The 26,036-nt window shown below is 38.1% G+C and overlaps 1 pseudogene across 1 annotated transcript in view; it reads left to right on the top strand.

Annotated features, from left to right (window-relative positions):
• The window catches only part of LOC148718499 (spondin-1-like), a 47,821-nt pseudogene that overhangs the window by 21,120 nt on the left and 665 nt on the right, over nucleotides 1-26,036 (top strand). The window contains exons 6-8 of the transcript XR_015994134.1: nucleotides 858-951; nucleotides 5,444-5,496; nucleotides 17,785-17,808. The product of XR_015994134.1 is annotated as a spondin-1-like (transcript). The remainder of the gene's footprint in view (nucleotides 1-857; nucleotides 952-5,443; nucleotides 5,497-17,784; nucleotides 17,809-26,036) is intronic.

Here is a 26,036-nt window from a genome sequence, read left to right as displayed (position 1 = left end):
TCTAATGTCATTCAAACATAACCTAGTCCGTGAATTGAAATCCAAGCAAAAAGAGACGACCAAAATATTTCTTATTTAGCAATAGTTTTAATAGTTGGCAGAAGCTTCCAAAAGTAAACGGAATGAATACGCTGATTGGTAAGTGAGTGGTTCTAGCCTAGCTAAGCAGGATGAGTTGAGGTAACTGATGGTCATGACCAAATCAAATGGGGTGATTCCTCGTTAGACCCACGATGTGCGGGCCTCGTCTGTTTATTTAAGCGATAAACCACACTTTCTATCGGTTTACCGGCTGATAAACCACGTGGGATGTTAAAAGATCAAATTTTTCATCAAATAGATGATTAAGTCTGCGCAAAAGTAGAATTGCTAAAACGTCCTGGAATAACGTCTCCTTAACGGTCTCAAGCCCATTGTATAGAGTTGCGGGGATCATGCGATTTGATAGACGCAGATTATTTTATACTTAGTCAGAGGACATATCTACAACAACAAGACACGAGTTGTGGCGATTTATGAATTCTCACGACCTACTGAAGTCGCCAAAGTGAAGTTTGTGATCTTTCAGACACACTGATTAAATAAATGGGCAAAAGATATGCTGTATAAGCCAGCAATTACGACAAAATCTAGATCGGTTTAAACAAGTAAAATTCTCCAAGCACAAGAACAAGCTTTTCTTTAGTTCTTTAAAGTACTATTTACTGAAAACAAATAACAGTTGTTTCCTTCTCTCCTTTTATAATCAACAAATAAAAGGGCTTAGAAAAATTATTTGTAACCCCTGCTAAGGCTAACACCTAAAGTGGCAACATTAGTGACGTCATATCTTTTTTTTTCTTCTCCGCAACTTAAAGGAATCTGGTGACGAGGGCAAATTGTTTTCTCCCTTATTTCGCCATCTTGGAGTATTTGGTCCAGCGTTGGAAATATTGGAAAGGTTGTACCAAGGTAAGACGATTTAATTGTGATAAAGTAGCTCAATACAAGTAGAATTGGCTTCGATGACTCAGTACCTTGAAGCGTCTTAACGTACACTTCAATCTGAAACATATTAAAACCAAAGCGACTTTTGTTTGTTACTTCGCATCAGCTTGATGCACGGCTGTGGCGAAGTTACCTCCACTATCTGATGAATGTTTTTCATTCAGGACAGTGTATGGTGTTGCCTCCCTTGTACTTATCTAATACTTCAAAGAACTAAGTTAAAAAACCAGTCATATAACGACACAATGTTTAATTATCATAACTTCATGTGACTTAAAACTTCGTGTTTAATGGATACACAAAATACCCCGCAAGGAGCGTTTCTGTTACTAAACTTCCCGGCTAGTTCGTTCGATTCAGATTTTTCCGCAATGAATGGCTCTCAGTCTATAATTTCGAAAATGACCTTATAAACTAAATGCACTCTAATGAAAGAATGCCGGAATCATGAAAACGCTCCAAAATTAATCATAAAAGTGCTTTAACTCTCAAAGAGTGTGAATCCCACAACACAACTGTCCGCCGTTTCAGCTTGCACTCTGTATATTACGAGATGTGACATAAACATGGGATGATCTTGCATTATGAATTCGAAGAGTCATGATTTTGATTTTAGATTTATAGTTTTCAGTGCATGGTGCAAGTTAAGCACCAACCATGCACACGACAGGAAGAAAAATAATTATTTAGCCGCAGAGATGAGAAATGAACATGGAAGTGTTCAGGTTTTGCGAGTATGTCACGGGCGAAGGAACAACTCAATAACTCAGGGCATATATCCCGTTTTTTCTATCATCGCTGTACCTTTAGAGAGTTAAAAGCGTAGGGCAGAGTTTCATTTCGAAACAGCTTTTCAGTGACGTTTTCATGCCAAGAGATTATAATTTCTTGTTTCATGCAAATCAGATAAGCTAACGTGTAATTAGGGTTTTTTTACCGTGACCTCCGCTTTTTAGTGCATCATTTCAGTTACCAAATATGCATAACTACTAGTAAGCAGTTCTTAAAGAAATTTAAGCTAACAACATGTTTTCGCTAAGAAATTGCTTTTTTTAAGAGCTGAATGACTTGAATTGGTCCTCGTTATGAAGTTGCATTGCAAATATAATAATTTATAATTTGAAAGCACTAAGGGAATTTATTTTTTGATTGAAAGATGGACGCTTCAATGATATCGCCCTGGGGAAAATGGAAATTTTTTTATTTACTGATTGAACTGTGTATTTGATGCGTGGTGGTCTATATGCCTTACTTTCCTTCTTCTGTTGAAGAATTAGTAAGATTAAGAACTGCATCGTAGTTCTCGTCAAATTATCTTATCGTACACAGACTGCATTTATTAGACATGAGATAGCGTTCGATTTATGTCTCGTTGTATTTTCTCATTCTCACCATTGTCAAATGGATAAGTACAAAACAACATTTAGAATACATATTTAGGCAGTAAAGCAGAACGTGAATATTTTACTGAGTCCATATCTCTATTATCACCGCAGTAATTATACTAATAGAAGTTATACAGTCTTAAATATAGCGTTAGACTGCTAGGGATACAATATTCCAGCCTTAATTAAGCTCCAGATGAACATATGCTGAAAATGACACAATATCGTTGATGAGGACAATCGTGTAAAGAGTGGGTTCTAGTTGTCTAGGTCTAGCCCAGATTGTGAAAATCATTAGTACCCCCTGCTAAGGCTGAAATCTAAAGTGGCAACATTAGTGATGTCATCACCTTTTTTTACTTCTGCATAACGTAAAGGAATCTGGTGACGAGGGCAAATTGTTTTCTCCCTTATTTCGCCATCTTGAAGTATTTAGTCCAGTGATGATAATATTGGAAAGGCTGTAACGAGAAAAGATGATGAGTTAATTGTGATAAAGTAACTCAATACAAGTAGAATTGGTTTCGGTGATTTAGAACCTTGAAGCGTCTTAATGTTTACTTTGAAACATTTTAAAACCAAATCAACTTTTGTTCGTAACTTCGCATCAGCTTGATGCTCGGCTGTGGCGAAGTTATCTCTACTATCTGATGAATGTTTTTCATTCAGGACAGTGTATGGTGTTGCCTCCCTCGAACGTATCTAATACTTCAAAGAATTAAGTTCAAAAACCAGTCAGATAACGACACAATGTTCAATTATTACAATTTTATGTGATTTAAAACTTCATGTTTAATGTGATGCACAAAATACCTCGCAAGGAACGTTTCTGCTATTAAACTTCCCGGCTAGTTCGTTCGATTCAGATTTTTCCGCAATGAATGACTCTCAGTCTATAATTTCGAAAATGACCTTATAAACTAAATTCACTCTAAGGAAAGGATGCCGGAATCATAAAAACGCTCCAAAATTAATCATAGAAGTGCTTAAACTCTTATAGAGTCTGAATCGCACAACACAACTGTCCGCCGTTTTAGCTTGCACACGGTATAATACGAGATGTGACACCAACATGGGATGTTCTTGGATTATGAAGAGTATTTTGATTTTAACATTTATAGTTTTCAGTGCACGGTGCAAGTTAAAGTGCACCTAAACCCAAAAAATTTTTTTTCGCTTAACGAAATAAGCGTATTTTTTGGAGTATTTCTGTGCAAAAATTTTATTATTTGCTCAAATTTTCAATTTTCTGTGCCCAGTCAAAATATGGAAAATTGGCCGCCATCTTGTGCTGTGACGTCAAATAGTGAACACGAAAGTCTGCATTTCACACATTTTCACTTGTTTGGGAAGGTTGAAGTCGATACTGTCCGAAAATATGCAGACTAAGTGCGTTGTAGGAGGATTTAGCAACGTGCGAAATTTGCAAGAGGGTATCGCGCTTCATGCATTCCTCATACAACACACCTAGTCGGCATATTTCGGACAATATCCACGAAAACCTTCCCAAACAAGGAAAAATGAGTGAAATGCAGACTTTCGCGTTCTCGATTTGACGTCACATTACCCGCTAGAACCATTCCTCTTTAGACTCGGTCGTGGGGCAAGATGGCGGCCGATTTTCCGTGTTTTCACTGGGCACAGAAAATTAAAGATTTGAGCAAATAAAAAATTTTTTGCACAGAAATACTCCAAAAACTAAGCTTATATCATTAAGCGAAAAAAATTATTGGGTTTAGGTGCACTTTAAGCACCAATCATGCACACGATAGGAAGAAAAATAATTATTCAGCCGCAGAGACGAGAAATGAACATGGAAGTGTTCAGGTTTTGCGAGTATATCACAGGCGAATGAGCAACTCAATAATTCAGGGCATTTATCCCGTTTTTTCTTTCATCGCTATACCTTTAGAGAGTTAAAAGGGTTGGGTATAATTTAATTTTAAGACAGCTTTTCAGTGACGTTTTCATGCCAAGAGATTATAACCTCTTGTTTCATGTACATCACATAAGCTAATGTGTAATTAGGGGTTTATTACACGGGACGTACGCTTTTCATTGCATCATTTCAGTTATCAAATATGCACAATTCCTGGTAGGCAGTTCTTAAAGAATTTAAGTTGACAACATGTTTCCGTCGAGAGATTGCGTTTCTTAGAGCTGAATGATCGGAACTGGTCTTCGTTATTAAGTTGCAGTACAAATGAAATAATTCATAATTTGAAAACACTAAGAACGTTTGTTTATCGATGGACGCTTCAATGATATTGCCCCGGGGAAACTGTCAATCTCTTTGTTTCAATTGTGTATTCGATGCGTGACAGTCGATATATCTCTTTTTTTCCCCATTCTTTTGTGGAAGAATTAACAAGTTTAGGAAGTATCGTGATTCATGTCAAATGATCGTATCTTACGCTGAGTGCATTTATTAGACATGAGATGGTGTTCTATTTAAAAGTCTCTTTGTATTTTCTCAGTGTCACCATTATCAAGTGGATAAGTACAAAATAACATTTAGAATACATATTTAGGTAGCAAAGCACCACATGAATATATTACAGAGCGCACATCTCTATTTTATCACCGGAGTAATATACCAATAGAAGTTATTCTTACATATAGCGTTAGACTGCTAGGGATACAGCTCCAGCCTTAATTGAGCTCCAGATAAATCTACGCTGAAAATGATACAATATTGTTGACGGGGAAAATAGTGTAAAAAATTGGGTTCTAGTTGTCTAGGTGTGGCCCCGATTGTGCGAAGGTTGCATAACACTATCCACTGGATAAAACACCCTCGGTGCATGGATAACTTCCGGCCATACGTTTTGCTATCACTCATCCGCTGGATAGCGATTCATCCGTTGGATATCGTTATCCGCTTTTTATATGACTGGGCCTGGATGATTAGATTGGTTTAGTTATGTAACATTAGTTGACTCCAGTCAAGCAATATGTTTGCTATAATTTGGTGCTCTTTTCACAAAGAACAGCCAATCGCGTCTCTCAGTATTTATAACTCTTACAATCATCATTTTATCCTTCAAGTTTTGCCCAATTCCTGATTTTAGGGCTCAAGATATTTAGCAGAATATGGGGACTGAGGCAAGCAAGTCTAAAGAAGGTAAGTAACAAGCGTTTTTATACATGGGAGAGCTTCAGGCGGACATTCCGGTTAAATTTTTAAATTATTTTTGTCAAGTGATGAAAAATGTTATTATATCAACTGGGGTGTTTTACAAAGATTTCCTGCCCTGAGAAAAGCAGCAACAGTGCACGTGTAAAATAACGGTATTTTTTTCGTGTATTTGATAACGCCAATCAGCTGCTGACACGTCACTCACCTTTCGCGCCACTCTGACACGTTGACAAATGAAGGCCAGGAATAGAGAAGCATCTAAACGTTCTGATTAATGCCTAGGTCGCTTGTCGAAATTTCGTTATTGCTTAAACACTGACAAAATTCGTAACGCTCACAGAAAGTGACGTTCAAAATTTCCTAAGGGCAGAAGAAAACCTTATCTGTAGTCTTATCGCCCACTCACTCTGCGAAATTCCATATCTACGCGTGCCCATCTATTATTCTCCATCAAATTCTTTAGTAAGACACTGACCGGGGTGGTTTAACGGCAAATAAACGCCTGGACTAGAAGTAAATTGAATGGCAAAGTAAAACGCCTTCGGAAGAGCAAGGGGCAAAGGGCAGCTAGAAAAAAAAGTTTTATTTTAATTGAATAGCTACTTTCTAACTTACGGATTAGAGGTCACTAAGATCTTGATAATTTCCGATGTCTTTTTCATACGGCTCCAGTCCTGCGCTGGGCGGTCAAAATCTCAAAGGCTTCAGAGTTCATCTCTGACGAGTGTAAAAAACTCGTAAGATACGAATCGTTTCGGTAATTCTTGGTTTGAAAATTGGTGTACGGGAAGTAAAGAACCAATGGACGCAAAATCTCTCGTTATAAACATTTATAACGTGTCGGTCATGTTATCTTGTTTTTTCTTTCTGTGCGGCTCACACGAGGCGTGTAACGCCGCCGAATAAGCCAGCATCTAGCCATATAATGTCTTGATGGATGTCCCGGAGAATTTTTGGCAATTGCTGTTGCTGGAATATTCATTTTATCACTAGAAGTAAAAATTGTTTGGGAGCGTTCGATTGCTTAAATTTCATTGTTTTTCTTGACCGAAATGAAATCCTTACGGTAAGGCATGTTTGGGGCTTGCGCTGTCAATAATTGCACCTTTACTGATATGATGTCCAGTACAGCCCATTGTGAAATCTCCGAGCGAAATTTCCTTGTTTTATTGCCTGCAAATAGAGTACTTCTTTATCACCTGCAGGGTATGTTGCGTGACAGCATCAGAAATATTTAACAATTATTCGCCGAAGGCGAGGTGAATATCGTCGAGTAATTCCCGAGACGAAGTCGAGGGGATTATTCGACAATATTTACGAACCTGAGGCGAATAATTGTTTTAGCATAATTTCAGAGCTGAACAGCAGAGGAATTTCTAAAATCATAACGTTTTAGTAACATTTAGTAACATTCTATTTAAACATTTTATGTAAACCGCGTGGAGCGGTTTATATAGCGTCATATAAGGAACCACTCGACCAATCAGATTGCTGGAAACTCTTTGCTCAGCTCTGAAATTATACTAATAATTAATACAAATCTAAACAAAACGGGTTATTTACAGATCCAGATCGGTCTGTTTGGGAGAAAACTGTGTCCCTGGTCATGAGAATGATCAGAGGCTTAGCTGATGAGTGAAATAACATAAATTAAATTCTTATTCAGCTGAAATCCCATGCGGAGCTTATATTTTAGGCTTACTTACTAATCACTTTAGTTACTTCTAGCAACTATTCCATCTGTAACTCTATCATTGTAGACTATGCAAAATTTCTTGTGAAACACCAGTTTTGTGTGCAATAGATATAGCCGAAATAAACTGCGCTTAGTGACTTATGAGATGCATGGTATAAGTGACTCAACCCACTAACCGCCCCCTTACTGTACCTATTGTTTGCATATCGTCCTTATGCGTAACCTATATTCTTTTATGAGTATCTTTCCAATGTGTGACATGCGCTCAGGAATTTGAAATCGACGAGGGACTCTGTTGACTTTTAAAAGGTGTATCTATTTTCTATACAAAATTTTTATTATAATTTTGAACTATTTAAACTTTGCTTTCAAAGTCCATTTTACATGAAATTGCGCATTCAAGTGTTGGCGAATTAAAATACGTTCAGTGACTTCAATCCCTTAGGCTTTTAAAAAAGTGAGAGGCGAAAGTGACTCACCTTTACCCTCCTCTTTCTTAGCATGCATAGCCTCCAAGTGGTTTATATACGCTTACCAAGTTTGCATAGATAACTTGGCTTTCCAGACTCTGCTGATTGTAAATTCCCTTTCCTTTAAACCTGTCAATAACATTGTAAGTGGAACCAGATTCAACAAGAACTCCTTTCAGTCGAACATCTCCTAGCTCAATGTCTACGGTGGGAATATCTCTCCCATTAGACTGTAAGGTGAAGGCGAAATCATCATCTTTGGTGACTTGGCGTATATTTCCTTTCCTGGGTCTATTAGTATCTTCTTCCTTCGTTTTGGAAACTTTTCCAAAATGTCCCACTTTTTAACATTTCATACAAGTAGCCAGTCTTGCCTTAAACTCCGGATCCTTTGCAAAATTTCCCTCGCGTCCACACCGATAACAACGTCCTCCTCCACGTTTAGGCGAATCAAAATGTCCCCGCTCTAAGGAATTGACAGTCCCGCTCCGTGAATCGCTTTCAATCGACCGTGACTTTCGGCAGCTTCCATGGATCTAGCAACGTCTCTAGCCTTCTCAAGTGTGAGTTTACCATTGACAGCGAGTAGTTTTTTGCGAAGATCATGTGACCGACATTTATCGATTAACTGATCGCGGATTTGTTCTTCCTTGGATGTTCCGAAAGTGCAATTCTCGCTAAGCTGGAAAAATCTGGTCACAAACTGGTCTGTTGTCTCGGACTCTTCCTGTCTTGCTTAACAGAGCTGATGCCGCCAAATAGATGTTAAATTGTGGCAAAAAATGTGCGTCCAGTAGTCTCATAGCTTTTGCATATTGCGTTTCTTCTTCTGGGGTTGGTCCAGGGTCACTTATCTAGTCCAGCGCAATGCAAAAGTAACGCTTGTTTTTGTGAATCTTTTGTGATACCCTTGGCCTCGAGAAAAAAAAACTTAAAATAACGTTTCCATCGTCTCCAACGAGGTCCCACGTTTTTCGGATGGCCTGTGCAATCGAAAGGTTGTATGTTTCCAAATTCGATGTTCACGGCCATACTTGCTCTGCATATGTCTGAAAATTTCCTGTTTATCGTCGTCGCCAGTTGCAGAGTTTTAATGTGCGTATTTAAACAACCAATTAAACCGGATTACACCGCAGTCCTTAACTCTTCGACTCCATACTCTCTTCTCGCTCCTATCCTATAATAGTCTTTCATATATCCCGGCAAACACTACAGAGAAGAAGGTAATTATTTGTGGTAATAAATCATAGAAATCTTCATTTAACAAAGCGTTAAAAGTAACACAATTAAGGCTGTACACAGTTTTTATGGGTATTCGGTAAGTTAAATGAACTTGATTATCATAGCAACAGCACACACACAAACACACACACACACACACACACACACACACACACACACAAGCGCACACACACACACACACACACACACACACCAACAAACAAATAAAATAAAACAAAAGAAAAAAAACAAACAAACAGGAAGAAGGTAAATATCTGTGTAAATGAATTGTGGAAGTTTTCATAACCACTGCCAATAGCTAATGAGCTTAACACTAAACCCTTTAAATGACTATCACTTCCCCTTTAAACATGGTCCTTATCCGTTTAATGAGCTTACACGAGACAATTCCGCTCTCTTGTTATCATATCTGATTGTTGACTTGATAGTTATTTTAATCTTGGAGTATTTAAAGCTACGTTTCAAAGTCCCGCTTACGTGAGTTTACCACGGATCAGTAGTTTCACATTCAAATGTTACTTACTTAAAATACACTGAGTGATTTAAGTCCCTTAGTATTTTAAAGAGGGAGGGTGAAGTAGCTGAAGTGACTCATCCTAACCCCCTCTGTCTTTGCATGCATACCCATCCTGAGGTTCATAGATGCTTACCAAGCCAGAATGGACAACTTGGCCGATGCAGACTCTGCTGACTTCTAATTCCTTCAGTTTCCTTTATACCTGGCCGGATTGCATTTGTTCAATAAGCTTATAGGCGATAAAAGATCTCTTATTTAGAAGTATTCTCACAAAGTATTTTAAGTGCCACTCTAAAGCCGAGATCGCACACACTCCATATAGATATTTTCCAAATGAATTGGATTCAACTATTCAAATTATTTTGTAAAATAATTGTTTCAAATGGAGTTGGAAGGGATGATTTTCTTGAGAAGGGTAAAGCGTAGCTTTTAAGAGGCGTAAAAACGACCTTCTTGACCGTGTGTATTTTAAAGTATCTGAAGTCTTGAATGACGCTAGAATGATTCAGTGAACAACGATTTACTTATAGGGTATTGTATAGGTTTATGCACATTGTCTCACAGAAAAGGAGACAACTACAGGCTGACAGGCAATGGTGCCTGATGACAGGCAATGGTGATTTTGTTTAAAAAGATAACGTAATTGCCAGTGATCTATCCGTTAATTAAACTACCGTCTTTACTACTTCACACCCACATATCTACACGCACACGCACACCCACGCCCACTCACAGACACAGATAAGGACTAGAGCCTGACAGTGTGGCTAAAACTAATTGTTTTTGCAGGTTAAGAACGTGTCCACGTAAGATCCAAGCAATATCAAAATTTTAGTCTACATGGTATCCTCCAGAATCTCATACTATTTTGTGTACATACTGGTATAAGTCCAAGTTAAGAGCCTGCCAAACATTTTTCCCAAAGTCCGAACAGTTCACGAGATACAGTGGCTCGAGTGAAATGACACAATTTTAAGTAAAATCATGGTAAATTCGTCCATGAAGTCTAAAACTTGCTCAGAGACTATTGGGTGCAGATACAATTAAGAATCTTCGTAAATTTCAAATGAATAGTATACTCGTTCGAGTCAACTAAATTTGAAGAGGATGCGATAACTATGTTCGAAAAATTAATGTTTCAAGAAATCCTTCAAAAAATCGAGATTTTTTATGATTCGAATTTCTAGTGAAAATCGCTTAGTATATCTCGGATGCGGCCATGTCTCTGCTGAGAATTACTCCATTCCCATAAAGTTTATTTGTTTAGGAGTATATAGAGACTTACGTATCGCCATGCGAAACAGATGTTTTGTATCGGCATTTCGCTCACGACAACAGGCGAATGACAAATGGGGCCTATGACCGTGATCTGTTGACATCTGGTTAAACATGCCACTGATTCTGGTGAAGACATTCTGGGCTCATGTTATATTTGAATGCACAATATTAGGTTTATAAAATGTACCTGATGAAATAAATCCAATTTAGAGTGCTAGTAAAAGTACACTTGCCAAGCATGGTGTACGCGGAAGCTACCGGCCGGTCGGTCGCTGACTTTATGCGCTCAACTGTATGCAGCATTTTAGAATGATGGCTACGGCTGAAAAATGCTCAGAGATTTTTCAGGACTCACACTGGCCACTTGTCGAATCTCTCTTTCCAGTGGCTCCAGATCTTGGTCACCAATGTTGATGTCGCTGGCCCACGGCAATTTTCCGGTTTTCCTTAAGGTCTCCAGTCTATGAAAATAGCTTGCAATCTGTTGAGCTATGAGCCACTCTTTGTCGAACAAACGTTGTTTAGTACCCACCCGACATAGTGTGCGTATTCCTTTTGAAGCATCAGGCGGGGTCACCTTGCGCCCAGTCTCTTCACCAACAAGAAATAGCTTGAGAAGGAAGTTATTCACCCGTTTTGTAAACTTGCTGCACTTCCATGCCTTGAGGGCCCAGCCACCAGGCACACTGTTGAAGCTGTTGGCATTAGAATTAATGGTGGTCTTATGGGTCTCTGGTATTTTTGCTTTCAGAGAGGAGCATTTCGCCGCCCCTTGCCGTCTAATATGATCATACTACGTTTCTCGGTGAAGTTTGTACTGGTGCTTTCCGAAGTCGAGATAGCTGACAAGGTAGTGGTTACAGCGGTAGCCTTTAGCACACCCGTCCTCAGGACATGAAAGCGAGGCGTTTGCAGTTTCTTCGCAGTTACGTTCCCCCACATCTTTCACTGATGGTGGATTTCTTCACCGAGAGCCTTGCTTTTTCAACGCGCCTTTTGCGATGTCTTGTGCGCGAAAAGGCTTCAAAACGTTTCTACCCGTCACCTGCTTTGTTGACTCCATGAGAAGAGCCTTTTTCCGAGATCCTACTCCCACACGAAATGCGTAAACAATCCATTTTGGTTTATCTCGCGTGCAAATAATTTATTTCACTGGTTAAGGCTCTGTAAATGATTTATTTCAAAAGTATTCGGCTCCCCCCTCCACCACCCCCAAACATTTGGGGTGAATAATTACGTAATTGATTTAATGTTGCAGGTGCAGCTGTTAAAATACTCACTTGTACCCTGACAGACCATTACTTCTCTGAAGGGGGGAGAGACAAAAATTGTTTTGCATGCCAACAACTTATTATTTTCCTTTTCGCAGCGGCAAAAAATTTATTTGGGGGGTTGCATACAATTTATTTCGGTTTATTGCGCTTGCAAATAATTCATTTCAGTGTTTACGGTTCTGCAAACAATTGATTTCAAAATTTTCCTTTCCCCACCCCACTTGCAAATAGAGTATAGTATACATTCGACTGGCACTCGCTGGCAGGACTTTTCGAAATGAAAACTGTATATGATATCGGTACTAAAGCGAAAAATCTTAAGTCGACAATGAATGACAACAATAGGGGTCAGGTTAGGAGACTGTCATGTTGCGGGTGAAATCACTTGCGAAAACAAACGAAGGAACAAACATCATGACCATGTTTGAGAGATCAGCGAAACGCCAACGAATCGATTTATCGTTAGAGGAGAGAATTGAGTTCATCAAGTGCTCGTGCACCATGTCTTGGTACTTACAGTTAGTCAGTGCATTATGCTGCATAAAATTGCCTTAAGGGTAAAACCTCAATACACCGGACACCCCTCTAAACTGGAAATTTCCTCCGGTCCCAAAGACGTCTGGTTTTGAGGGGTTCCACTGTACTATTTTAACTCGGAAGCATGACAAAACTTATATTTTATCTCATGCTGTGTTTATTTGAAAAAGTAGCGGTAATCCGACACAGCATTGTTACAATGAGTTATCTTGTCCAGTCTGGCAAAGCTCACCAAAGTGTAAGTGTATTTGGAAAGATCTCCGTTTTACCCCATACCGATAAAAAACAAAACCGTAGTCCCAAAGGAAATCTGTTGTTTTGCCTCTGCTTTCTTTTATCCAAGAATTGAATGCATAACGAGTTATGGGGTTATACGGAAATCTTGCCGTATATTTTTCTCGACATCTTCCTGGATATCCCTCTCTACCGTTTCTGTTTGCTCTGATGCTCAGAATATTTACAAACTTTACTTGGCCGCCATCCCAAGCCAATCCAAACATAATTTACCGTCCTGCTCTACTCCCTCCCGGGAGGCTTTGTAACAACCATACAAGTGCTATTTTCTGCTGCTAGAACAATTCTTAACAATAAAAATAGATCTAGCGCTCTTGTTTCGAGCAGAGAGGTTACATATTGGTGAAAGAACAAACACATTTAAAATCGCCCATGTTTACGAAACGTCTGCTGGTATGGTTGTGCATGGAAAGCGTGGGAAATGTCGGTGACTGAGCGTGTCAAGCAATCCTCTCAGCGCTTTACCAAAGTAAAGCCGTCGGAAAACAAAAATAGCCAAAATATTTTGGATTTGCATTTTCAATATACTTGATCATTACTTTGCTTTTACTACAAACAAATAAGAACTTTTCTTACTTAAAATGGCCTAGAGGTTGCGGTGCAATAAAAAATAATCATAAAATAAAAAGCGGCCGGGCCTCCCATATGATTTTTAGATACGATAAAACTGGAATGAAACATGAAAATGGTTTTTCAAAATACTCTTAAAGATCTTCTCAAAGTTTTCCTTGCGTTATGGAGACCTATAAACAAACGGACTGTGTGTTACAATACTCTGGCACGTGTCACGTGACCCACCCAAGCACGCCAGATTGCCGTAATTCAAGGGAAAATTTTTCATCTAAGATGCAAACATCATACACTTCTATTTTTGTAATTACTTAGATCATCAATTGCGCAAGCTGGAAAAACCATTGAAATGAATGAAAACATGGCCGCTTGTTTGCTTTTTCCCGCTATTTTAGGGGTGTTTTCCGTTACTTCGCAAAATGGTGAAAATTATCAAGTTTGATTGATGGCTCACAAATATAAAAACAGACAATCATATATTTTTATATTTGTACATTAAGATCTAGGTTTCTACTTTCACTGAGTGAAATAATTTTTGTTGGCTTGAGATTTTGGAGAATCACCCACATCATGAATTCACTACATTTTTGGCACGGATTTTTGCGCTTTTTTTGAAAAAAAACTTAAAGCTAGTATAGCTCTCTGAAAAATCAGTATCTGGATAAACCGTTTGGTCGAGATTGTAGGTTCATTGTGGAAAACAAGTGAGCCAAATTTGAGCGAATTCAGTGGGGGTCGTGTAGACTCGTCTGCATGGTTTTCAGGTGGACAAGTTCTTAAAATAACTTTTGAATTTATGGCTCAGAGAGTAATCTGAGTGGTTTTCATGGAAAATAAACGGATACTTTATCGGGGTAAAGTTAACAGGAAAATCGAATACGACCCAAAAAGCACGTACCCGATTATAGCATGACACAAATTTCAAACACATGTCAAAACTATTAAGTTTGTTTATTTCTCGCTAGCTCACGAACAAAGGTCTTTCCAATTGTCAGTTTACTTCAATCTTTATATATTTCATACTTTTTTAAAGTCTACTGAGTAAAATGCAGTACATGCTAAGGATAACTCTTAATAAAAGAGGACCATATTTGAACTCCCGAGAAGAATATCGTTAAGGTGAAAATTCAATGTGAGTCTACGAATTTGAAGAAGCAAGAAACATTGCGTGGCAGTTAACAAAGGTCCGATCGATCCTGTGATCAGTAGAAAACATTTCCTGCGAAAAGCGGTCACGTTAACTCGGTATCCGTTAATATAGAATACTTCATGGAAAGTACGCGCGTACGGTGTTTACACACGAGTTGTGGTGTATCAGAAATCGAACAAGGGAGCGAAGCGAACGAGTGAGATTTCTGATAGAAAACAACGAGTGTGTAAACACCGTACGCGCGCACTTTCCATGTGGTATTATGTTTGTTATATACATACTGAGATTGAACACCCTCCTTAAATTATGACAAGCTTTATTTAAACAAATGTGGTCAAACAACAATCACTGAAAGAAAGCAGCTTCGTAAAAAGGGAAAGAGCTCAAATAAAATCCAAAAGTTATGAATCGTGGATAACGAAACGCTTTTCGCTCATGGATTTCGCCGAGACAGGAACTTTCAATATTAACGATAGAAGAAATGCAAATAAAAACTATTTGCAAAGCGATGGCTTGTGCGGTGTACGAAACCGCGCCAACCAGCCTTGAATGAAAACTTCAACTTGCCGTACGGCTCACACGTGAAAAAACATGATACGCGGCTTGTGATTGGACGTATCGCTTCTCTCACATGTGGGAAAAGCGATACGTGACATTTGATTGGTTTACATCGGTTTGCGAACGAAAATTTACTCTGCGGCTTTTCAGTGAGTAAATCTCATTATGTATATCATAAAAAGCGTTACCTTCTAGTTTTTAGCGCTAGGTATTTTGAGAGTGTTGGCTTTATATTTTCACGTCGTATTCATTAGTTTTTGCCAAACATGCTTTTGTGTCTTTTTCCAGAGGTAGATGGATCTTTTAATGGCCATGTAATATCTCTCAACCTTGCCTAGTTTAAAGTATCCTTGAGAATAGCGTTTTGTACGGCAACGATGAACGGCGAGCGATTAAATTAGCTTCACAAAAGATAGCAACGTGGCTCGTTTTTAGTCTCGACATACAAAATATTTTATATATCCAAACCTACGTGTTAGGATATCCAACAGCTGTGTTTGGGAATAAATCAACCATAGAATGCAGTACTTCAACAAATGCTTGTTTGTTTTCTTGTTCGAACAAGGTTCTGGGAAAGGCTATGCAGGTCTTCCAACCTTCCAACCTTCCAATACTTTGAACACGGTTAAGATCGTAATCTTTGGACACAATCCCCAGCTAGAGTTAATGATTTTTTTATTTCTCACGCGTAGCATGCCAATTTCGGGAAAATCAACAAACCACTTGTCTTTGTACTGTATAGTACTTTTGGACTTCGAAAGCTCGAGAAATAAAATTATTTGGCTGTGTTAGGGAATCTTTGTGATTTTCAATTTACCCCTAGTCTTATGTACACGTTGCACACTATATGCTTAACACTTAACCCCTATTTTATTCGACTAAAATAGTTAAGTAAGGCATTTGATTCAAACGTCGAATTTAACTCTGTCGCATTTAACTCTGTTCGCTGTCAATATTCCCAGGCGCACTACTTTAGACCCAGTTCAAACGTCGAATTTCACATGTGCCGAACTTAACTCCTATTTTGGTCAACTAAAATAGTTAAATACGGCATTTGATTCAAACGTCGAATTTAACTCTGTTCGCCTTCGATATTCCCAGGCGCACTACTTATTTGCTAGACGAAGACGTCTATTGAGCGTTTGCTTAATTGCTTCACTAATGCTCTTGTTTTGCTGTTTGTTTTTACTTTTTTATCTTGGCTTTTCGTCATGATACTTTCACTTGATTCACGTTCCATCATTTCATTGCAACACGACCCACAATATGCCACAGAGTTTCCTATTTTCCACCCAGGAGTGCCCTCTTCGTTTTCAAAAACCGAACACCTAATACAAAAGTAATTACCACACGTCAAAAAACTGTATTTTGTCTTTTCAAAGCAAGAAGTACAAATTCCTTCGTCTCCCACCATTTTTTTTGTGCTGTTTTGGCTTTTTCACGCATGGCATTTATAGAATTCCTGTCGAGTTATGGGTAATAAATGAATTATAATAATTTCCTGTAATTCATGCATTAAGTTCGGCACATGTGAGATGCGTCGTTTGAGTCAAAAGTCGAACCTAAGTCGAATCGTCGACTCTTTCAGTCGCAGATACGGCAAAAGTCGCATTTAATTTAAAACAGTCGAATTTAATTGATTCAAACGTCGCACTTTGCATGCATTTAAGTCGCATTAAGTTCGGCACATGTGAAATTCGACGAAGGGCTAACGCTCGAAACGTCAGCTTTTGTAATCGTTATTGTGGCCAATTGACCACTTCAACTTTGTTGATATATCCAAATTACTTCATTACTCCCACCGACGCAGCCCCAAACAGTTTCTTTCGAAACTATCAGCCTTTATTTAGGAGCGTTCGATTCCTTAAATTACAGCTATCATTCTCCTTAATTTCATTGTTGTTCTTGACCGAAATTTAACCCTTGCGTCAATGCATGTCTGGGGCTTGCGTTGTTGGTAACTGCACCTTTACTGAAATGGTGTCAAGATACAGCCCATTGTGAAATATCTTCCAGCAGAATTTCCTTTTTTTATTGCTTTCAAATAGGGTACTTCTTTATCACCTGCAGTGTATGTTGCGTGTCAGCATCAGAAATATTAATACAGCTCCTAACAAAGCGGGTTATTTACGGGTCTAGATCGGTCCTTATGGGGAAAAAAACCTGTCCCTGGTCATGAGAATGACATGAGGCTTAGCTGAATGAAGTAAGATTAAATTCTAATTCAGCTGAAATACAAGTGGAAGGTATATTTTCGGCTTACTCACTAATCATTTTAGTTACTTCTAACAACTCTTCCAACTGTAACTCTATCATTGTAGACTATTGTTTTTTTCTTGTGAAAGACTAGTTTTGCGTGCAATGAATATAATCGAAGTAAACTGCGCTTAGTGACTTATGAGAACGGAAGATGTGATATGGGATAAATAGCTCAACCCACTAACCGCCACCTTACTTTACCTATTGCATATACATCGTTCTTGTGCATAACCTCCTTTTATGCATGAGTGTCTTTCCTATGTGTGATATGCACTCAGGAATTTGAAATCTATGAGGGACTCAGTTGACTTTTAAAAGCGTATCTATTTAAGCATTCAAGTGTTAGCGAATTAAAATACGCTAAGTGACTTGAATCCCTCAGATCCTTTTTCATATTCGATCGTAATTTTTCATTTTGTTTTTTTTAGAGGAGAGGAAAAGAAGATGGCAAGGTAACTATTTGCGGTAATTAATCATAGAAATCTTTATTTAACAAAGCGTTAAAAGTAACAAAATTAAGGCTAAACACTGTTTTATGGGTTGTTGTTAAATTGAATGAACTTGATTATCATACCAACAACACACACGCACACACCCACAAACAAACAATTGCCGTTTATGGAATATTCGTTTTATCACTAGATTATTTTGGAGCGTTCGATTCCTTAAATTACAACTATAACTCTCGTCAATTTCATGGTTATTCTGACCGAAATTTAGGTTCTGTCCTGGTGTACCGGTTCACAAGGGAATTACCATTGTCCTTTCTTTGTTTAGGAGTCATTGGATAGCTGTTGTGTATTATTCGGTCTTTTGTATCGGCTCTTGTGAACCGATACACGAGGACAGAACCGAAATTTAACCCTTGTGTCAAATCATGTTTGGGGCTTGCGTTATTGATAACTGCACATTTACTGATATGATGTCCAGATGAAGCCTACTGTGAAATGTTTTCCAGCGAAATTTCCTTGTTTTATTGCTTGCAAATTGAGTTCTTCTTTATCACCTGCAGGCCGGCATGTTGCGTGACAGCATCAAAAGTATTAATTAATACAGCTCCTAACAAAACGGGTTATTTACGGGTCCAGATCGGTCTGTTTGGGAGAAAACTGTGTCCCTGGTCATGAGAATGACATGAGGCTTAGCTGAGTGAAATAAGATAAAATTCTTATTCAGCCGAAATCCATGTGGAGCGTATAGTTTAGGCCTACTCACTAATCATTTTAGTTGCCTCTAACAACTATTCCGTCTGTAACTCTATCATTGTGAGACCATACAAAATTTCTCGTGAAACACTAGTTTTGTGTGCAAAAGATATAGCCGAAATAAACTGCGCTTAGTGACTTATGAGAACCGAAGGTGTGATATGCATGGTATAAGTGACTCTACCCACTAACTGTCCCCTTACTGTACCTTTTGTTTGCATATCGTCCTTATGCAAAACCTATATTCTTTTTATGAGTATCTTGTTCTTTCAATTTTGAACTATTTAACTTTGGTTTAAAAGTCCATTTTACATCAAATTGCGCATTAAAGTGTTAGCAAATTAAAATACTTTCAATGACTTGAATTCTTCAGCAGGCTTTTAAAAAAGTGAGAGGCGAAAGTGATTCACCCTTACCCTCTTGTTTCTTAGCATGCCTAGCCTCCTAGTGGTTTATATACGCTCACCAAGTTTGCATAAATAACTTGGCTTTGCAGACTCTGGTGATCGTAAATTCCCTTTCCTTTAAACCTGGCCGGCTTGCATCAATTCATTAGCTTCTAAGCGATATTTCAGCTATGACATAAAGGTAATTCTCTGTGGTAATAAATCTGAGAAATCTTTTTTTTTTTTCGGCAACGTATTAATTGCAGCAGAGTACGTAATTGCTGGTATTCTCTTTTACTTTCACAATTTAAAGAAAACAGGCTTTTGCAGTTTTATCACCCAAGTTTTGTTTGCTAAAAATTGCGTTACAGCCTTACAGGAGATATAAGAGACAATTTGATAGACGTTGCACATTAAAGCCATGATTGTACACGATCGATATCGATATTTTTCAATTCGTATGAACTAGTACTCGATACCAACAACACAAATCCTTTCATAGCCTCTTTTTATCTTATATGCTCGCCTAGTCTAAATAGATAAACTACTGACTCTACTGACTATTAATTCCTTCCCCTATAAACATGGTCTACATCCGTTCAATGTATGAGCTTACAGGCGAAATTTCAGCTCTCTTCTAATTATATCATATATTATCATAAAATCAGGGCCTAGATGCTTTTTCATACTCGACAATTACACGCGACAATTCCGCTCTCTTGTTATTATATCTAATAGTCGACTTGGTACTTTTTCATAGTTGATCGTAATTTCTCATTTTTATTTGTTTAACAAATAGAGAAGCCTTGACTGTGCTCTGTTCTGTAGTAAAGCTCGCAGGAAGCGGCTAGAGCACGAAAGAAGTGAAAGGAGAAACACGAGACGTAGTCGTACCGTTGCCATGGCGACATAAATAGATATAAACAAGCAATTAGAATCGGTTTTGTTTCTTTGTGGAAAATCTAGTTATTAGATTTTCTTTATAATTTGCATCCAACGAGCTTGTGACGATACTCACAAGTTAACACCATTTTGCTAACAATGTAACAGAGAAATCTTTAATTATCCCTTGTCGAAGGTTCAGTCGATTTTCTACAATTTCCTTTGCTTAAAATCAATTTTTTTCACTACTTCAGTTATTTCCTAAAGTATTTTCGTGCCAAACTTAGTGAAATTCTAATGAGTAGTTCTCAAGAAATAGGCATATTTCCGAGAAAGCAATTTTCCATTCAATCGCAATACTTTTACTTACTACGCATGCGCTACATTTAACTGGGTTCTTTCGGTAACGAAGAAAAAGCTGGGAATTGCTGGGTTCTGCTCTCTTGTTATCATATCTGATAGTTGACTTAATAGTTATTTTAATCTTGGAGTATTGCAACATAAATTTGAAAGTCCCGCTTACGTGAGTTTACCACGGATCAGTAGTTTCACATTCAAAGGTTATTTACTTAAAATCACACACTGTGACATAAGTTCCTTAGGCTTTTTAAAGAGGGAGAGGTGAAGCACCTGAAATGGTTCTTCCTAACCCTCTCTGTCTTTGCATGCATAACCTCCCTGAGGTTCATAAATGCTCACCAAGCCAGAATGGATAACTTGGCTATACAGACTCTGCTGACTTCTAATTCCTTTCCTTTAAACCTGGCCGGTCTGCATTTCTTCAAAAAACTTATAGGCGATATTAATCTCTCCTATTTAGGAGTGTTCTGACAGAGTCTTTCAAGTATCATTCTAAAGCCGAGATCGCACACATGAATTGGGTATCAACAATTCAAATGCTTTTCTAAAATAGTGGTTTTTAATGGAAATGGAAGGGATGATTTTCTTGAATAGGGTAAAGCGTGTAGCTTTTAAGGGGTGTAAAAACGACCTATTTCACCCTTTGTATTTTAACGTATCTGGAATCTTGAATGACGCTAAAGTGATTCAGTGAACAACGATGTACTTACAGGATATTGTATAGGTTTATGCACGTTGTCTCACAGAAAAGGCGAGACAGCTACTGGCTGACAGGCTGTAGATTAATCTCTTTCTTGTTCATCTGGCGATTCTAACGTTCAAAGGACTAACAAACTGCTAGAAGTGCTGATTATTTGTTTGTCTACGTTCTGGTGCTATTGATGAGCACATGTAAATATGCGCTATATACAAAGTGGAAGCAATTTGGTGTTGCTATGTAAGAAAAAAAGGCAAAATGCTTCTTGTTGTACCCATTGAAACCGAGTGAGGTGAAGAGGCGTGGGGTTAAAGACCTTATCGAGCTCCCTTCCTCTTTACATTCATAGTCTCCTTATAGTTTATACATACCGTGAGGTTGAAATGTGTGAGATGACTCCGCAGATTCTGCTAATCATCAACGTCCTTTGTACGCAAGGTTTGCATCCTTCCAGTTGGCTAATCAGTGGCATTTCAGGCTGTTCTGTGTGGGAGTGTTCCCATCAAATCAGCAGGGGACTGGAATTTCTTCTTTTATTTTGTCGCAATTCCTCTATTTGTTTTCTTTTCGGAGAGTCAAGAAAAAGGTAACTATCTTTGGCGATAGATCTTCATCATCACACAGTCTTCCACGCAAAAAAAAAAAAAAAAAAATAGATGATATTGTTTAAAAAGATAATGTAATTGCCAGTGATCTATTCGTTAAACTACCGTCTTCATTTCACACCCACATATCTACACCCACACACACCCATGCCCACTCACACACACAGATGGGAACTAAAGCCCGACACTGGTTAATATAAGTTTTGAATTTATGGTTCAGAGAGTAATCTCAGGGTTTTTCAAGGAAAATAAGCGTACACTTTATCGGAGTAAAGTGAACAGGAAAATCGAATACGACCCATACAGCACGTACCCGATTGTAGCACGACTAGTTTCAAACACATGTCAATACTAGTAAGTTTGTTTATTTCTCGCTAGCTCACGAAACAAAGGTATTTCCGATTGTCAATTTACTTCAGTGTTTGCATATTTCATACTTTTTAAAGTCTACTGAGTAAAAAAATGCAGTATATGCTAAGGATCACTAATGATAAAATAGGACCATCTTTAAACTCCCGAGACGATTATCGTTCACTGAGGTGAAAATTCAATGTGGGTCTACGAATTTGAAAAAGAAAGAAACATTGCGCGGCAGCTAACAAAGGTTCGATCCATCCTGTGATCAGTAGGAAACATTTCCTGCGAAAAGTCGTCACGTTAACTCGGTTTAGCATACGTAGATCCATTAAAAGCGTTACCTTCCAGCTTTTAGCGCTAAGTATATCGAGCGTGTTGGCACAATATTTTCACGTTACATTCATTGGTTTTAGTCAAACATGCTTTTGTGTCTTTTTCCAGAAGTAGATGGATCTTTTGATGGCCGTGTAATATCTCTTAGCCTTGCTTGACAATGTAACGTAGTGTACAGTATCGTCGAGAATAGCGTTTTGTACGGCAACGATAAACGGCAAGTGATTAAATTAGATTGATAGCGTAGTTACCAGAGAACTGTTTTTAAAAAGACCATCCATTTTAACTGATGTATTGAAAGCCTTATCTTATCTAACGCTTGGAAAATATCTGGAACGTCTTGGCGCTCTATTTCCCCAATGGGAAAAATGTTAAAGTTGCACAGCAGAACTATTATATGCTTAAACCTTGTACCCCAAGGGTGAGGCAACCTCCCATGTGCACTTAAAAGTAGCTACGCTTATTTGAATGCCCTGGTATTTTTAATTAGAGATTCTAACAACTCGAAAACAATGAAAGCGCTTGTTTCACTTTCCCCAATCTCTCATTTCCCCGACGGCTGATCGTGTTTAAAGAGACTTTGTAAACCATCCAAGGTTTTTACCCAATAGAGAATAAACCTGCTGTAAAACATTTCTATTTAACGTTCCGTGGTTAAATAGCTATTGACTCCCAAGATATCTGTTTGATTACCATGAAAAAGCGTTATCATTATTCAATTGTTCACTCGCGCGGCAACAAAGTCAAACAAAGTCCGTTGACCGATGGACGGCCGATCGTAAAACCTTTTAAAAGTCGTTGATCAATCGACGGCCGATCGTGTTTGAAAAAAACTTGAAATCAATCCATGGCCTACACCCAGAAGACGAGTGCAACAAGTGAATAATAAAAAAACGCTTCTTCAGGCGTAAATCATGCAAATATATCGGGAGTGAAGGCTATTTAACAACGCAAATGTTAAAATAAAAATATAGGGATTCTTTGAAATGTTCAGCGATAATCCACTTCAAGACATGTCATGATTAATTTATGGTAAACGTCATTTCTTTAAGAGATACAACAAAAGGGAAAACTGAGCTATTTCCAGAATCCTTCTTCTTTGCAAACATAAGTAATCATTCAAGTTTTATCACGCACGAGTATATTCTCAGCAAAATCAGTTGGGGATTGAGATGATTTATATCTTACTCACAGTTTTCTCCAAACTTCCTTTAAATAAATTTATGATCTTTTACGCAGTCCTCTCTCTTGGTATAGCTTTACAAACAGTCCGTCATCACTCCCGACAACAGCAACTACTCCAACTACGCGACCAGGTTCTTATATTTATTTACAAAGCTTTTCCAGAACTTACCAGAAGCTTACAATATAACTATTTTAGTTTGATCCTATTACGTCATACAGTACTGTGTAAAAGTAATGCAAAGAATAAGTTACAACTCTTAAGTTACAACTATTATTCTCCGAAATTTCATTGTTGTTCTTGACCGAAATTCAACCCTTGCGTCAATGCATGTTTGGGGCTTGCGTTGTTGATAACCGCACCTTGACTGATATGATGTCAAGATGCAGCCTACTGTGAAAGGTATTCCAGCGAAATTTCCTTGTTTTATTGCTTGCAAATAGAGTACTCCTCTATCACCTACAGGGTATGTTGCGCGACAGCATCAGAAATATTAATTAATGCAACTCCTAACAAAACGGTTATTTACGGGTCTAGATCGGTCTGTATGAAAACAAAACTGTATCCCTTGTCACGAGAATGGCATGAGGCTTAGCTGAATGAAGTAAGATAAAATTCGAATTCAGCTGAAATACAGGGGGAGCGTATTTTTACGGCTTACTTACTAATGATTTTAGTTACTTCTAACAACTATTCTTTTTGTAACTCTATTATTATAGACTATTCAAAATTTCATGTACTTAGTGACTTATGATAATGGAAGATATGATATGGGATAACTGACTCAACCCACAAACCGCTCTCTTACTGTACCTATTGTTTGCATATCGTCCTTATGCATAACCTATATTCTGTTATGAGTGTCTTTCCCATGTGTGATATGCAGTCAGGAATTTGAAATCTATTTGTTTTCTCTACAAAAGTTTTGTTATTTTAATTTAGATTATTTAAACTTTGGTTTTCAAGTCCATTATACGTGAGATGACGCATTCAAGAGTTAGCGAATTAAAATACGCTCAGTGACTTGAATTCCTCAGATCCTTTTTAACTCGTGAATTGCGCACATGCGCGAGTTATAGATATTATGTGAAGATTGGCACTCGTCCGCTCACTTGATTGATCGATTCCTGTAATCTTTTTCTCGATTTGAGGCTTTTTAGTGTATTTAATAGCTTTTGGCGAGTAATAAATTAACGAATGCGACCTTTGTTGCTAAGAATAATGCTGGGGTTGAAAAAGAAGCCAATGATAATCTTAAAAGAGGTCAAATTTTACATTCTTCATCCGTGAATTAAAGTTTGACCAATCTCCGATTACACTTTTGTCTCTTGCAGCATATATTTCATTTATGGCGTCAATGCTTCTATTTTTGAGTGTATATCTGTAGGAAAATGATTATTGTGTCCGAAAACAAAAAAAAAAACAAAACAAAGGAAGAAAGTTAAGCGATAGGTTGCGTATGTGTGCAAATAGGCACGCGGATCATATTTCAAAAGGACTATGCAAATTTGTCCCTGAGCGAAGAGATCTCAAGTTTTATGGAATCTGTCAGTAGGAAGCAAGACGAAAATGACCAAGAAATATTTCGAGACGACAGTTTTATTCAGTTCTTGATTTGCTGTTATACGCGAAAACGCACGAATTTTTTACGAGTACAAAGCCCGCGCGGTAAAATACATCATGCTTAGGTTGTTGTTCACTTGACTTCATGGCCAGAAAATTGCGTAGCGTTATGTTGGAAATTCTGAAAAACTACGAAGATCTTCTATCAAACTATACTTTTTGAACACATTATTACTCGAACATAATATTCACCGGGCCATGGAATCGTCATATTGTCGCTAGGCCCTGCTTGAAGTCCGTAAGTTCGGTTTCCAATTTACGTCCACAATTCGCATGCCTTAAGAGAGAAGCGTACTGTGGTTGACTCGAGAGGTTATTCTGTCACCTTTAAGACCTTGATATCCATTATTTTCCATGGAGAGTATTCTGTAGCTACTTTATATTCTGAGTTCAACAAGGTCTAAATCGATCGCAAAAAAGACGAAAACTCTGACTGGAAAGTTTTGAAGGTCGGCTGCGCGGATGCCATATTTTCAAATTTCATCACTTAGTATGAACGCACAGAATGATGTCCCTCTAGTACCCCATAAAGCCATCAAAATATATGTGCAAACGACGGATTCTGATTGTTTTATTGATTTCCAAACTATAGAGGAACTTTGAAGAGAAAATTCTGCTTAATAGGGGGAAAATCCTGCTTAGGTAGAGGGAAAAGCATTCGCGCGCGAGCTAATCGCGCGGTTCGGGCGGTTACGGGTGGTTAGGCAAAACGAGAAATTTACTTTCGCGCTGCAGATTTGATCCAACCACTCCTTCGAAACAGGGAAAGTTACTATGATTGTGGTAGTAACACAAGGCCATCTACGGCGTGACTCACTAGACAGGATAGGCATAAAAAGGAGGCAACCTTTTGATAATCTTATGCATATGTGCTTATCCTTATGTCCGAGTGTCCCTTCAGCGCATATTAGCTTTTATAGGCTTATCCCTACGCTTATATTGCAATTAAATGCCTAGCTGAAGGTTGCAACAATAGTTTTTTGATAAACAAAACGGCGCTCTTTTGAACTTTCTTTCCACAAACGTTTTGGTAAAATCTTGGAACAGTG

Source organism: Stylophora pistillata, chromosome 12 (assembly GCF_964205215.1).
Source record: "Stylophora pistillata chromosome 12, jaStyPist1.2, whole genome shotgun sequence".
Lineage (NCBI taxonomy): Eukaryota > Metazoa > Cnidaria > Anthozoa > Scleractinia > Pocilloporidae > Stylophora > Stylophora pistillata.
The sequence above is the reverse complement of the archived record's forward strand: the minus strand, read 5'-3'. Positions and strand labels throughout refer to the sequence as shown.